Source organism: Orycteropus afer, unplaced genomic scaffold, assembly GCF_000298275.1.
Source record: "Orycteropus afer afer isolate SDZICR_OR568_19922 unplaced genomic scaffold, OryAfe1.0 scaffold00096, whole genome shotgun sequence".
NCBI lineage: Eukaryota > Metazoa > Chordata > Mammalia > Tubulidentata > Orycteropodidae > Orycteropus > Orycteropus afer.
This window is the reverse complement of record NW_006921683.1, coordinates 8,693,941-8,710,575: the sequence shown is the minus strand read 5'-3', so window position 1 is coordinate 8,710,575 and position 16,635 is coordinate 8,693,941. Positions and strand designations below refer to the sequence as shown.

The window sequence follows — 16,635 nt, the reverse complement described above, 5'->3', positions numbered from 1 at the left end:
TCTGGTAGCATAGTGCTTAAGGCACTTGACTGCTAACCAGAAGGCTGGCGGTTCAAACCCACCAGCCACTCCTTGGAAGGAAGGTTGGGCAATCCTACTCCCGTAGTGATACTGCCTTGGAAACCCAAGGAGGGGTCGCTATGAGTCGGGGCCAACTCGACGGCAAATAATAACAACAACAACAACAGAAATACCTCAGAAGACCAGCCTGGTGGTCTGTTTCTGAAAGGTCACATCCATGAAAATCTTATGGACACAGTTCTACTCTGCACATATGAGGTTACCATTAGACAGAATTGTCTTGTTAGATACTAACAACAACATGTTATAATTAGTATTAGATATAAATATTACATATTATAAACAGTATTTTTCACTTTACTTCGAATCTCTCTTTTTTCTACATTCTAATACACCAAAAAATCCTAAATAAATACTTGTTATTATTTTTCTTCTTTTGTAGTAAAAATATAACAGAGTATTGACATTTCAACATTTTTTATATGTACAATTGAGTGACATTAATTAAGTTCATCAAGCTGTGCAATTATCACCACTGTTTTTTTCCAAACTTTTTTTATCATCCTTACCAGGAATTCAGTGCTTCTGAAGAAGTAATGCCCCCTTCCCCTTCCCTCCTGTCCTTGGTAGCATTAATAAACTTTGATCTGTATGTATTTACCTATAATAGATACTTCATGTAAGTAGGATCACACAACATCTGTTTTTTTGTATGTGACTTATTTCACTCAGCATAATGTTTCCAAGATTTGTCCATGTTGTATCATATATCAAAACTTCATTTCTCTTTATGACTAAATAGTATTCTACTGTGTGTATGAACCACCACTGTTCTTCTATTGATCAACATTTAGACTGCTCCCACCTTTGGTATACTGTGAATAGGGTGGGCTGCAATGAATATTGGAATACAAGTTTATGTTTCTGGTTCTAATTCTTTGAGTATATGCTTAGGGTATTTATATGTTGTTGTCATGTGCCATCAATTTGGACCCGACTCATAGTGACCCCTCCTTAGGTTTCTGAGGCAGTATCACTATGGAAATAGATTGCCCCATCTTCCTTCCAAGGAGTGGCTGGTGGATTTGAACTGCCAGCCTTCTGGTTAGCAGTCAAGTGCCTTAGGCATTATGCTACCAGAGCTCCCCAGGGTATTTATATATAGCTTTTATTTATTATCGAACTGCCAAGCAATGCCTAAATAGAAGAGCAGTGTAAATCTTAGCTTGGCTGGCCCCACTTCCATGGATTTGACTTGGAAGGAGACAACAAGTCCAGAAATATTCAGAGCATTTTCACTTACAAAGACAATAAAAACAAGATCAGCATAGCGTCTGTTTCCCATGTCTGTAGTCCCACAGGGAAACACAAAAATAGAGGAGCCAGATGACAGACAGCATAGCTGGTGGGCCTCTCTCTACTTGAGCAGTCAGTTCTACACTGCAGCTAACTGGTTTTGTATACTGCAACTGTCCCCAAAGAAGAGTAAGATAGAAAATTCCCTGCTTTACTAGAACCCCTAAACTGAATGAATAGGAAATAGATTCCTGGTAGCCTTCCTCAAGATGGGGAACCTCCCAGAGGATAGGTAGGTCAATAAGACATTTCTCTGTGTCAGCTCTTCTCAAGATTGCCCATTCTGCCATGCACCAGGGAGGAACATGAGGTTCAAACTGCATTTGAGCCTTGCTTCATGGGCTGTGTGGAGGGAGACATGAAAGATCCACCAAGGCACTAAGGCAGAACCATCCCTCCCATTTATCACTTCATTGCTTTCCATGAATTTCTAATGTTGAGATATTTTTATGAAACATTTAGTTTTTATCTCTTTCTAGCCTAACTCATCAGATGTGCTGTGTATTTACTAGATTTCTGTCAAAATGGTTTTGTTCTTGTTCTTGTTAGGTGCTATTGATTGAAATGTCTTGTAGACCTACCTATCCTGTGGGAGGTTCCCTATCTTGAGAAAGGCTACCAGAAGTCTCTTTTGTATTTATGCAGTTCAGTGGTTCTAGTGAAGCAGGGAATTTTCCACCTTACTCTTCTTTGGGGATAGCTGCAGTATACAAAACCAGTTAGCTGCAGTGTAGAATTGACTGCTCAAATACAGAGAGACCCACCAGCTATGGTGTCTATCATCTGTCATCTGGCCCCTTTGTTTTTGTGTTGTCCTGTGGGACTAGAGAAATGGAAGGGAACACCGGGGATGACAAAAGCGGCAGGATCCAGGTAAAAGGCAGGAGACAGGACCCACCCCCAGAGGCAGGAAAGAGAAGGAACTCCAGGGAAGGCAAAAGCAGCAGGATCCAGGTAAGGGGCAGGAGACAGGACCCACATCCAGAGGCAGGAAAAGGAGGGAATGCCGGGGATGACAAAGTTGCAAGATCCAGGTAGGAATCCAGTAAGGGGAGGGTGGAAAGGTTTCCAAGAGCTAAGGGAGATGAACTTGTCTGTCAATTTGTCATACTAAGGTGGCTGTGCCAGTAGTGTTTCAAATGCCAGCAGAGTTGCACATGGAGCACAGGTTACAACGCAGCTTACAGACGGAGACAGATTAGGAAGAGGGAAGAGGCCCTCCACTTCTCGAAGAATTGGCCAGGGCAAACCTTATGAATAGCAGAGAAACACTGTCTGGTATGTTACTGGGCATCTTATGAATAGCCTGGAAACATTGACCAATACAGTACAGGAAGATCAGCCCTTTAGGTTGGAAGGCACTCAAAATATGACTGAAAAAGAGCTGCCTCATCAGAGTAGAACCAACCTTAATGATATGGATAAAGTAAAGCTTTCAGGACTTCCATTTCTGACATGACATGACTCAAATTGAGGAGAAATAGCTGCAAACATCCATTAATAATCAGAACATGGAATGTACAAAGTATGAATCTAGGAAAATTGGAAGTTCTCAAAAATGAAGCGAAATGCTTAAAGATTGATATGCTAGGCATTAGTGAACTGAAATGGACTGGTTTTGACCATTTTGTATCAGACAACCATGTGATGTACTAAGCTGGGAATGACAATTTGAAGATGAATGGTGTGGCATTCATCATTGCAAAGTATGTTTCAGTATATGTACTGAAGTACAATGCTGTCAATGATAGGATAATATCCATAGACCTACAAGGAAGACCAGTTAATACTGTTGTTGTTGTTGTTATGTGCCGTCAAGTCGGCCCCGACTCATAGCGACCCCTCCTTGGGTTTCCGAGGCAGTATCACTATGGAAGTAGGATTGCCCAACCTTCCTTACACTGACCACAAAAGCCAAAGATAAGGAAATTGAAGATTTTTACCAACTTCTGCAGTCTGAAATTGACCAAACATACAATAAAGATGTGTTAATTATCACTGGTGATTGGAATCCAAAAGTTGGAAACAAAGAAGAATCACCGGTAGTTGGAAAATTTGGCCATGGTGACAGAAATAATGCTAGAGATCGCGTGATAGAATTTTGCAAGACTAACAACTTATTTATTGGAAATACCTTTTTACAACAGCACAAACAGCAGCTATACACATGGACCTCACCAGATGGAGTACACATGAATCAGATTGACTACATCTGTGGCAAGAGTCAATGGAAAAGCTCAATATCTTCAGCCAAAACAAGGCCAGGAGCTAATTGTGGAGCAGACCATCAATTGCTCATATGCAAGTTCAAGTTGAAGTTGAAGACAATTAAAACAAGGCTGTGAGAGCCAAAATATGACCTTGAATACATTCCTCCTAAATTTAGAGACCATCTAAAGAATAGATTTGATGCATTGAACACCAATGACCGAAAACTAGAAGAACTGTGGGATGACATTAAGAACGTCATCCATGAAGAAAGCAAGAGTTTATTAAAAATATGATAAAGAAAGTAAAGACAAAAATGAATGTCAGAAAAGACTGAAACTTGCCCTTGAATGGAGAAAAGCTAAAGCAAATGGAAGAAATGGCAAGATAAAAGAGCTGAACAGAAGATTTCAAAGAGGAGCTTGAGCAGACAAAGTCAATTACTGTAATGAAATATGCAAAGACATGGAGTTAGAAAACCAAAAGGGAGAACAGGTTTGGGATTTCTCAAGCTGAGAGAACTGAGGAAACATATTTAAGCGTCGAGTTGCAATATTGAAAGATTCTATGGGCAAAATATTGAATGATGCAGGAAACATCAAAAGGAGATGGAAGGAATACACAGTCTTTGTACCAAAGAGAACTGGTCAATCTTTATCCATTTCAGGAGGTGGCGTATGTTCAAGAACCAAATGGTACTGGAGGAAGAAGTCAAAGCTGCACTGAAGGAATTGGTGAAGAATAAGGCTCTAGGAATTGAAGGAATACCAATTGAGATGTTTCAACAAATAGATGGCCCACTGGAGGCACTCACTCAGCTATGCCATGAGATTTGGAAGACAGCTAGACTAGAAATGATCCATATTTGTACCATTACAAAGAAAGGTGATCCTATAGAATGTGGAAATTATCCAACAATATCATTAATATCACAGGCAAGTAAAATCTTACTGAAGATAATTCAAAATGGTTGCAGCAGTATATTGACAGAGAACTTCCAGAAATATAAACTGGATTCAGAAGACGATGCAGAATGAGGGATATCATTGCTGATGTCAGATGGATCTTGGCTCAAAACGAAGAATATCATAAAGATATTTACTTGTGTTTTATTTTCTATGCCAAACATTTGATTGTGTGGATCATAACAAATTATGGGTAACATTGAGAAGAATGGGAATTCCAGAACATTTAATTGTACTCATGGAGAACCTGTACATAGACCAGGAGGCTGTCATGCAAATAGGAAAAGGGAACACTGCATGGTTTAAACTCAGAAGGGAGTGTGTCAGGGTTGTATCCTTTCACCATATTTATACAATCTATATGCTGAGCAAATAATCTGAGAAGCTGTACTATATGAAGAAGAATGTGTCATCAGGATTGGAGGAAGAATCGTTAACAACCTGCGATATGCTGACAACACATCTTTGCTTGCTGAAAGTGAGGATGACTTGAAGCACTTACTGATGAAATTTGAAGAATACAGTCTGCAATATGGATTACACCTCAATATAAAGAAAACAAAAATCCTCACAACTGGACCAATAAGCAGCATCACAGTAAATGGAGAAAAGATTAAAGTTTTGAAGGACTTCACATTGCTTGGTTCTACAATCAATGCAAATGGAAGCCACAGTCAAGACATTAAAAGATGGATTGCATTGGATAAATCCATTACAAAAGACCTCTTTTGAATGCTGAAGAGAAAAGATGTCTTCCTGAAGACTAAGATGCGCTTAACCCAAGCCATGGCATTTTCAATCACCTCATACGCATTTGAGACCTGGACAACGAATAAAGAACACCAAAGAAGAGTGGATGCTTTTGAGTTGTGAATGCTGAAAGTAGCATGGACTGCTAAAGAAACTAACAAATGTGTCCTGGAAGAAGTGCAGCTGGAATGCTCCTTGAAAATTAGAATGGCCAGACTTTGTCTCACATATTTTGGTCATTTTGTTAGAAGGCACCATTCACTGGAGAAGGATGTCATGCTTGGTAAGGTGGAGGGTCGACGGAACAGACAAAGGCCCTTAATGAGATGGATTGACACAGTGGCAGTGGCAATGGGCTCAGGTATGGCAAGGATCATGGAGCTGGCACATAACCAGGCAGTGTTTCATTCTGCTGTCCTTAGAGTCACTATGAGTTGAAGACGACTCGGCGGTATCTAACAACAACAACAACATTGAGTGAGATAGTGACCCTGTGTACAACAGAGCAAAACACTGCTAGGTCCTGTACCATCAATCCATCTCATTGAGGTTCTTTTTCACTGGATTGGCTTTCTGCTTTACCAAGCATGGCATCCTTGTCCAGGGACAGGTCTCTCCTGATGATATGACCAAATGTTTGAGACAAAGTCTCGCTGGACTTCTTCCAAGTCAGATTTGTTTGTTCTTCTGGTAATCCATGGTATATTCAATATTCTTTGCCAAGGCCATAATTCAAATGCATTAATTCTTCTTCAGTCTTCTTTATTCATTGTCCAGCTTTCACATGCGTATGAAGCTATGAAAATTCTATGGCTTGAGTCAGGCACACCGTAGTCCTCAAAGTAGTATCTTTGCTTGAACACTTTTTAAAGAGGTCTTTTGCAGCAGATTTGCTCAATGCAGTATGCCATTTTATTAGATGACTGTTGCTTCCATGGGTGTTGATTGTAGATCCAAATAAAATGAAATCCTCAACAGCTTAAATCTTTTCTCTGTTTATAATGTTGCTTAGTTGTCCAGTTGTGAAGATTTTTGTTTTCTTTATCTTGATGTGCAATCCATACTAAAGGCTGTAGTCTTTGATCTTCATCAGTAAGTGCTTCAAGTCATCTTCACTTTCAGCAAGCAAGGTTGTATCATCAGGACATCACAGGTTGTTAACAAGTTTTCCTGTAATCCTGATGCTGCCTTTTTCTTTGTATATGTAGGTAATCCAGTTTCTTGGATTCCTTGCTCAGCATACAGATTGAGTAAATATGGTGAAAGGATACAACCTTGACCCACACTTTTCCTAATTTTAAGCTATGCAGTATCACTTTGTTCTGTTTGAACAACTGCATCTTGATTTATGAATAGGTTCCTCATGAGCACAGTGAATAACCCATTATTCACATGGTTATCCATAATTTTTGATGATCCACACAGTTGAATGCCTTTACATAGGCAATAAAACACAAATAAACATCTTACTGGTGTTCTCTACTTTCAGCCAAGATCCCTCTGACATGAGCAAAGATATGCCTCATTCCAAATCCTCTTCTGAATCTGGCTTTAATTTCTGACAATTCCCTGTGTATATATTGCTGCAACCATTTTTGAATGATATTCAGAGTTTTACTTGTGTATGATATTAATCATGCTGTTTGATAAATTCTGCATTCTATTGGAACACCTGTCTTTGGAATGGGCATAAATATGGGTATCTTCCTGTCAGTTGGCCAGCTAGTTTTCTTCCAAATTTCTTGGCACAAATGTGTGAGTGCTTCTAACATTGGACCTGTTTGTTGAAACATCTCAATGGGTATTTCGTCAATTCCTGGGCCTTGCTTTTTGCCAATGTCTTCAGTGCAGCTTGAATGTCTTCCTTCAATATCATTGGTTCATGATCGTATACTACCTCCTGAAGTTTTTGAATGTTGACCAGTTCTTAGGACCGTGAAACTCTGTATTCTTTCTATCTTCTTTTGATGCTTTCGGTGTCATTCTGTATTTTGCACATAGAAACTTTAAATATTGTAACTTAAGGCTTGAAATTTTTCTTTACTTCTTTCAACTTCAGAAATGCTGTTAATGTTCTTCCCTTTTGCTTTTCTAATCTAGGTCTTTGCACATTCTAATACTTAGTCTTCTAGAACCATACCTGAAATCTTCTGTTCAGCTTTTTAAGTTACTTCTTCCCCTTCCTTTAGCTACTCTCTATTCAGGAGCAAGTTTCTGAGTCACTTCTAAAATACCTTTTGGTCTTTCCTTTCTTTCTTGTCTTTTTAATAAGCCTTTGCTTTCTTTATGTGTGATGTTCTTGATGTCTTCCCACAACTTGTCTGGTCTTTGGTCATTCACTGCATCAAATCTGTTCTTCAGATGGTTTCTAAATTCAAGTGGGATATAATCAAGGTCATATTTTGGCACTCATGGATTTGTTTTAAATTTCTTCAGTTCCAGCTTAAACTTGCATATAAACAACTGATGGTCTTTTCCACACCCGGTGCCTGTCTTATTCTATTGAGCTTCTCCATTTTCTTTTCCCACAGATTTAATAGATTTGATTCCTGTATATTCCATCTCCTGGGAGCTCTGGTAGCATAGTGCCTAAGGCACTTGACTGCTAACCAGAAGGCTGGCAGTTCAAACCCACTAGCCACTCCTCGGAAGGAAGATTGGGCAATCTACTTCCATAGTGATACTGCCTCAGAAACCCAAGGAGAGGTTGCTATGAGTCAGGTCTGACTCGACGGCACATAACAAAAACAAACATCGTATTTCATCTCATGAAGTCCAGTTGCTGTATATAACCACAATTTATATTGTGCAAAAAAAGGTATTTGCAGTAAGTGGTTGGTCTTGCCAAATTGTATTATGCAATCTCTGACATCATTTCTATCACCAAGGGCATATTTTCCAACTACTCATGCTTCTTGTTGGTTTCTAACTTTCACATCCAAAACACTAGTAATTATCAATTCATCTTGATTGTATATCTGATCAATTTTGGATTGCAGAAGTTGGAGAAAATATTCAATTTATTCATGTTTGGCTTTAGTGGTTGGTGCTTAAACTTGAATAATAGTTGTATTAACTGGCCTTACTTGTACGAGTATGAATTTATCTTAACACTGACGGCATTGTACTTCAGGATTGACCTTGAAATGTTCTTTTTGGTGATAAATGTAATGCCATTCCTCTTCACATTGTCATTCCTGGCATAGTAGACTATATTATATTCAAAATGCCCAATACCAATCCATTTCAGCTCACTAATGCCTAGGATAACGATCTTTATGTGTTCCATTTAACTTTTGATGACTTCCAATTTTCCCAGATTCATACTTCATAGTTCAACATTCCAGTTATTAATATATATTTGTGTCTTTTTATTCTCATTTTCATTTGTGGCACATCAGCCAATGAATATCCCAAAATCTTTATTCCATCCACTTCATTATGATTGACTGTACTTTGAGGAGGGAGCTCTTACCCAGTTGTATTTTGAGGGCCTTCCAACTTGAGGGGTTCAACTTCCAGTATTACATCAGACAGTGTATCCTTTCTGTTTGTTTGTATTTGGCTGCTTTCTTGAGATACATTTTTTCTTCCTTCTTTCCTTTTTTCTGAATGCTTTTTCTTAGTGATTTCTTTGTGTACACATCATATATTACATTACACAATTTGCAATTGCAACAGTGTTTAACATATTCATAACAGTTGATACACAACCGTAATATAATAAATCTATTCCTCATGTTGCTGTCCCCATCTCTCTTGATGTGTCTCCATTAATGTTAATTAACTTATATCTGATAAATTTACTTTGTACATATTTCTTACAAATTTGAGGTTATATTGTTTGTGGAATATAATTATTGAGTTTATTTCTTAAAAAATATGGTATACTTGTTGCATGCCCATGTTGTTACATTTTTGGGGGGAGAAGGGGATATCTCTTTCTCTTATTTATTTATTTTTTTAATATATTGTTTTCTGTGTATAAATACAAGTATTTATTTAATGTTCTTGTCTTCCCTTGGAATCTTCTTTAGTGATGCTTGCAAAGCTGGTCTGGTAGTGGCAAATTCTCTAAGCTTCTGTTTGTTTGAGTATGAATTGATTTCCCCTTTGTTTTTGAATGACAAACTTGTTGAGCTGGCAATTGTCTTCATTCAGTATCTTATATATGTTTCTCTGATGTCTTCTGCACAATAGAGTTTCTGGGGAGAAATCCACATTGATTTTCATGTAAGACCCTTGGTATGTCATATTGTGTTTTTCTCTTGCCACTTTCAGAATCCTCTCCTTATCTTTGATTTTTGAAAATTTTATAATGATATGGTGAAGACTTAATCTTTTTGTGTCTCTTCTGATTGTGGTTCATGCAGCTCTTGTATTTGCAAGCTTTTTTCTCTATCTAGGTTAGAAAATTCTTTCTCTTGGAAAATTGTTTCTATGCCTTTATTTTTGTCATGGTGCTCTGTTGCTGTTGTTAAGTCGAGTTGGCTGTGACTTATGGTGACCTTATGTGCAGTATAAGAAAACACTTCCCAGTCCTGTGCCATCCTCATAATCATTACTGTGTTTTAGCCCATTGTTGCACCCACTGTGTCAGTGCATCTCATTGAGGGTCTTGCCCTTTTTCGCTGACCCTCTACTTTATCAAGAATGATATTCTTCTCTAGAGAGTGACCCCCTTCTTGGAATCCAATAATTCTAAATAAATCTAACCAAAAACAAAACCAAACTCACTGCCGTAGAGTCGATCCCGACTCATAGCGACCATTCCTTGGGTTTGCAGTGTGGAAGGTTGGGCATTCCTACTTCCATAGTGATACTGCCTTGGAAACCCAAGGAGGGGTTGCTATGAGTCGGGGCCGACTCGATGGCAAGTAACAACAACAACAACAACCCCTACACAAGTAGATTGCCCAGTCTTCCTTCTGAAGTAAATCTAACAGATTTTTTTTTTATTGTGATTTGGGTGAAGGTTTACAGAGAAATTCACTTTCCATACAGCAGTTCACATATACTTTGTCTCATGACATTGACCACAGTTTACCACAATGCAACAGCTCCCCTCCCACTTCCTCCCCATAGTTACCTCTTCCCTGTGTCCATCTTTCCATGCACTCCTGCCCTCTGAGCATAAGCAGCCATTCTTTCTCCCATGATTGTTCTCTCCAAGAAGAGTATCTACTTGAGGTAAATGTTCAACTCATATGACTGTCTTTTGTTTGGCTGGAAATCACAGGTGTGGGTTCAATTCCAGACCTGAAGGGCAGTTAGAGGCCATAGTCTCAGTGGTTCCAACAGGCTCTATCAGACTAGCAAACCTGGTCCCCCCTTTTTTTTTTTACCTCCAAATGATTTTGAGTTTTGTTCCATATTGTTCTCCTTCTCTATCAAGGATCTCCTACATAGATCCCCTTCCAAGGGGATGACAGTGGTAGCCAGGCACCATCTAGTTCTTCTGGTCTCATAGTCATATAAACTGCAGATTGGATGGTGTACCAGTCGCTAGGACTAATTGTTTCCATGATTTTTTGGTTTTCTTCATTGTTCTTTGCTCTGAACAAGGAGAGACCCATCGTCTAACATATTTCTTAATTGAAAATCATATATTCTTTTTGGTCTTTCAGTGTATTTATTTATTTTGTTGTTGTTCTTTCCCTTTTTTCTCTTGAGTCTTGATGTTGTTGTTGATGCTGCTGTTATGTGCCGTAGAGTCATCTCCAAATCATAGCAACCTTATGTACAACAGAATGGAACACTGCCCAGTCTGGTGCCAGCCTCACAATCCCTACTATACATGAGCCCATCGCTGCGGCCACTGCATCAATCCATCTGGTTGAGGGTCTGGCCCCCTTTTGTTGACCCTCCACTATACGAAGCATGACATCATTCTCCAGAGAGTGGTCCCTTCTCACAATGTAAACAAAGTAGGTCAGAAAAAGTCTGGCCATTCTTACTTCCAAAGTTTATTTTGGCTGTACTTCTTCCAGAACAGATTTGTTAGTTCTTTTAGCAGTCCACAGTACTTTCAGCATTTTTCACCACCATCACATTTCAAAAGCATCAACTCTTCTTTTGTTTTCCTTATTCATTGTTCAGGTCTCAAATGCATATGAGGTGATTGAAAATACCACGGCTTGGCTTAGGTGCATCTTAGTCTTCAAGAAGACATCTTTGCTCTTCAGCACTCAAAAGAGGTCTTTTGTAATGGATTTATCCAATGCAATCCATCTTTTAATGTCTTGACTGTGGCTTCCATTTGCATTGATTGTAGAACCAAGCAATGTGAAGTCCTTCACAACTTTAATCTTTTCTCCATCTATTGTGATGCTGCTTATTGGTCAAGTTGTGAGGATTTTTTGTTTTCTTTGTATTGAGGTGTAATCTATATTGCAGACTGTATTCTTCAATCTTCATCAGTAAGTGCTCCAAGTCATCCTCACTTTCAGCAAGCAAAGTTGTGTCATCTGCATATCTTAGGTTGTTAATGAGCCTTCCTCAATCCTGATGCTACATTCTTCTTCATATAATCCATCATCTCAGATTATATGCTCAGCATACAGATTGAATAAGTATGGTGAAAGGATATAACCTTGACGCACTTCCTTTTTTATTTTAAACCATGCAGTATTCCCTTGTTCTTTATAAACAACAGCCTCCTGACCTATGTACAGATTCCTCATGAGTGCAATTAAGTGTGCTGGGATTCCCATTCTTCTCAATGTTATCCATAATTTGTTATGATCCACACAATCAAATGCCTTTGCATAGTCAATAAAATACAAGTAAACATCTTTCGGGTATACTTTGCTTTCAACCAAGATCCATCTGACATCAGCTATGATATCCCTCGCTCCATGTCCCCTTCTGAATCCAGCTTGTATTTCTGGAAATTCTTTGTCAATATACTGCTGCAACCATTTTTGAGTTATGTTCAGTAAGATTTTACTTGTATGTGATATCAGTGATATTGTTGGATAATTCCACATTCTGTGAGATCAACTTTGGAATGAGTAAAAATATGGATCTCTTCCAGTCAGTTGGCCAGGTGGCTGTCTTCCAAATCTCTTGGCATAGCTGAGTGAGTGTGTCCACAGGGCATCCGTTTGTTGAAACATCTCAATGGGCATTCTTTCAATTCCTGGAGCCTTGTTTTTCACCAGTTCTTTCAATGTAGCTTAGAATACTCCCGTCAATACCATTGTTTCTGGATCACATGCCACCTCCTGAAATGGATGAACATAAAACAATTCTTTTGGTACAGTGACTCTGTGTATACCTTCCGTCTTCTTTTGATGTTTCCTGCATCATTCAACATACTGTCCATGGAATCTTTGAATATTCAAATTTGAGGTTTAAATTTTTTTTCGTCAGTTCTTTCAGCTTGAGAACATGTTCTTCCCTTTTGGTTTTCTAACTCCAGCTCTTTGCACATTTCATTATAATAATTGACTTTGTCTTCTCAAGCTGCTCTTTAAAATCTGTTCAGCTCTTCTATCCTGTCTATTCTTCCATTTGCTTTAGTACTCTCTGTTTAACGGCAAGTTTTAGAGTCTCTTCTGACATCCATATTGGTCTTTTCTTCCTTTCCTGTCTTCTTAATGATCTCTTGCTTTCTTCATGGATGATGTTCTTGATGTCATCCCAAATTCCTCTGGTTTTCAATCAAAAGTGTTCAATGTATCAAACCTTTTTTTTTTTTTTCCTTGAGATTTGGGTAAAAGTTTACACAGCAAATTCATGTTCCATACAGCAGCTCACATACACTTTGTCTCATAACAGTGACTACAATTTACCACAGTGTAACAGCTCCCTTCCCACTTCTGCCCCATAATTACTTCTTCCCTATGTCTTTTCCTCCCATTCACTCCTGGCCCATGAGCTATCTCCCTGTGGATACAAAACCCTTCTATTCTCCCATGATTGATCTCTCCAAGGAGTGTGTCTACCTATTGTAAATGTTCAGCTCATATGCCTGTCTTTTGTTTGGCTGGAAATCGCAGGAATGGGTTCAAAGCCAGACCTAAAGGGCAATGAGGGGCCATAGTCTCAGTGGTTCTATCAGACCACAAACCTAGTCCTTTTTTTTTTTTTTTTTTAAATGATTTTTAATTTTGTTCCGCATTATTCTTCCACTCTATCCAGCATCTCCTACATAGATCCCTCTCTGAATGGTTGACAGTGGCAGCTGGGCACCATATAATTCTTCTGGTCTCGTAGTCATATGGGCCAAAGATTGCATGGTGTACCAGTTGCTTGGATTAATTGTTTCCATGTGTCTTTGGTTTTCTTCATTCTTCTTTGCTCTGGATGAGGAGAGACCCATTGTTTCCTCTAGATGGCTGCTTGCAAACTTCTAAGATCCCAGTAGCTATTCACCAAGGTAGGATGTAGAACAATGTTTTTGTGTAGTATGTTATGCCAATTGAACTTGATGTCTGCTGCAACTATGGTCCCAGTCCCACAGGTCCAACTACTCACTCCCTCTGGGTAACTGGCTGTGGCCAAGATGTGACTATATCCTTACCTCTTGTCAGCTCTACTATATACCTGAGAATTCTTACAGAACATACCAAAACACTTGTAGAAACATTGTCTGCCAACCCTATACATGGTCCTGGGCACACTCCCCCCTGCATGGGCATACCTAATAGTTCAGCCTATTCACCCATCTCACCACCCATATATCAATGTTTGCCTTCACTGACAACACAGTACTATATGTGCAAAAGAGTTCATCTTTGCTCTATGAACCTCCCATGCACCTTTCATCATCTTCCACAATGCTGCTGTGTTGATTACTCACATTTGATATATTACCCTTCACTTCATCCAAAACAATACATGTCTCTACCTATCTAACGGTATTCTTTACCCTCCCCTCCCACCCCTGGTAACGAACAAAGAACACAGAAAATTTCCATATATAAACCTTTCCTTGACTTTTTACAATAGCAGACTAATGCAATATTTGTCCTTCTGTGATTTACTTATTTCAATCAGCAGCATAATGTCCTTTAAGTTCATCCATGTTATGGGGTGTTTTGCCAATTCTACATTATTCTTTAGGGTTGCATAATATTCCATTGTGTGTATGTACCACAGTTTGGTTATCCCTTCTTCTGTTGATGCGAACAACTAGGCTGTTTCCATCTTTTGCCTATTGTAAATAGTTCTGTGATGAACATGGGTATGCATATATCTGATATTGTCCTGTCTCTCACTTTTTTAGAATATATACCTAGTAATGAAAATGTTAGATCACTTGATATTTCTAATTCTGCCTTTTAAAGTAATCACCATACTGCTTTCCACAGTGGTTGTATCATTTTACAGTCCCACCAGCAGTGTATGAGAGTCCCAATCTCTCCACATCCTCGCCAGCATTTGTTATTTTTGATCTTGTTGAACTTTGCTACTAGTGCTGGGACAAGATGATATCTCACTGTTGTTTTGATTTCCATCTCTCTAATGGCTAATTATTGTGAGCATTTCTTCATATGTTTGTTGGCTACCTAAATATCCTCTATTCATGCCTTCTTTCCATTTTTTAATTGGATTATTTGTCTTTTTGTTGTGGTGGTGTTGGAGTTTTCTATAAATTCTAGAGGTAAGTCCTTTGTCAGATATGTCAGTGCCGAATATTTTTTCCCAATCTGTAGGTTCTCTTTTGACTCTTTTGGAGAAGTCTTGGTTTTGGACATATGGAATGCATAGACTATCAGTCATAACCCATATCAGGGCCCCTAAATTTCCCCTAATTTTTCCTTGAAGAACGTTATACTTTTAGGTGTTACATTCAGATTTTTTATCCATCTGGAGTTATTAGTTTTTGTGTGTGGTGTGAGGTACAGAGCATGTTTATTTTTTCTGCAAATGGATATCCAGTTTTGCCAGCACTATTTTTTAAAAAGACAATCTCTTACCCACTCAATGGATTTCAGCCCTTTTCTTTCTTTCTTTTTTTTCTTTTTTTTAGAATTGTGATTTGGGTGAAATTTACAGAGCAAATTCACTCTCCATACATCAGTTCACATCCACTTTGTCTCATGACATTGACACATTTACCCCAATGCAACAGCTCCCCTCCCACTTCCTCCCCATAGTTACCTTCCCTGTGTCCATCATCTCTCCATCCATGCCTGCCCCCTGAACTGTCTCCCTGTGCATTAACAGCCTTTCTTTCTCCCATGATTGTTCTCTCCAAGGAGTGTATCTGCCTCAGGTAAATGTTCAACTCATATGTCTGTCTTTTGTTTGGCTGGAAGCCACAGGTGTGTTTTCCACTCCACAACTGAAGGGCAGCTAGGGGCCATAGTCCCAGTGGTTCCACCAGGCTCTATCAGACCAGCAAACCTTGTCACCCCTTTTTTTCCCCCCCAAATAATTTTGCGTTTTGTTCAAAATTGTTCTCCTTCTGTATTGAGGATCTCCTACATTGATGCCCTCTGAATGATTAACACTGGTAGCTATCTAGTTCTTCTGGTCTCAGTCATATAGGCTATGGATCACGTGCTATACCAGTCACTAGGAATAATTGTTTCCCTGAATCTTTGTTCTTCTTCATTCTTCTTTCCTCTGGATAAGGAGAGACCCATGATTGCATCTAGATGGTTGCTTGCAAGCTTTTAAGATCCCATTCTCTACTCACCAAAGTAGCAGGTTTAACAATGTTTTATGTAGTATGTTATGCCAATTCAGCTTGACATCTCCTGCAACTATGGTCCTGAGCCCATCAGTTCAAGTACTTGCTCCCTCTGGGTTGCTGGCTGTGACCAAGAAGTGACTACAACCTTGCCCCTTGTCAGCTGTGCTATACACCTGGGAATTATTACAGATCATACAAATACACATATAGGACCATTGTCTGCCAACCCTATACATGGTCCTGAGTACACTCTGCACTTCACAGACATACCTACTAGTTCAGCCTGTCCACCCATCTATCCACCTGTATACCCATGTTTGCCTTCACTGATAATGCAGTACTGTATGTGCAAATGCATTCATATTTGTTGTCTGTACCTCCCGTGTACCTCTCTATATCTTCCTCTTCTCCAATGCCATCATGTAGATCATTCACATTTGGTACATTCACCCAATCAATACTTGTCTCTACCTATCTAACAGAGTTCCCTCCCATTTGTCCTTCTGTGATTGACTTATTTCACTCACCATCATGTCCTCCAAGTTCATCCACATTATGCAGTGTTTTGCAGATTCTACATTATTTGTTAGGGTTGCATAGTATTCCATTGCATGTATGTACCAAAGTTTGGTCATTCATTCCTCAGTTGATGGACACCTAGTTTGTTTCGTTTTTTTTTTTTTTTTT

General features: G+C 39.0%; 1 protein-coding gene across 1 annotated transcript in view; it reads left to right on the top strand.

Annotated features, from left to right (window-relative positions):
- The window catches only part of RGS7 (regulator of G protein signaling 7), a 566,544-nt gene that overhangs the window by 58,781 nt on the left and 491,128 nt on the right, over positions 1-16,635 (top strand). The gene's annotated exons all lie outside the window — the stretch shown is intronic.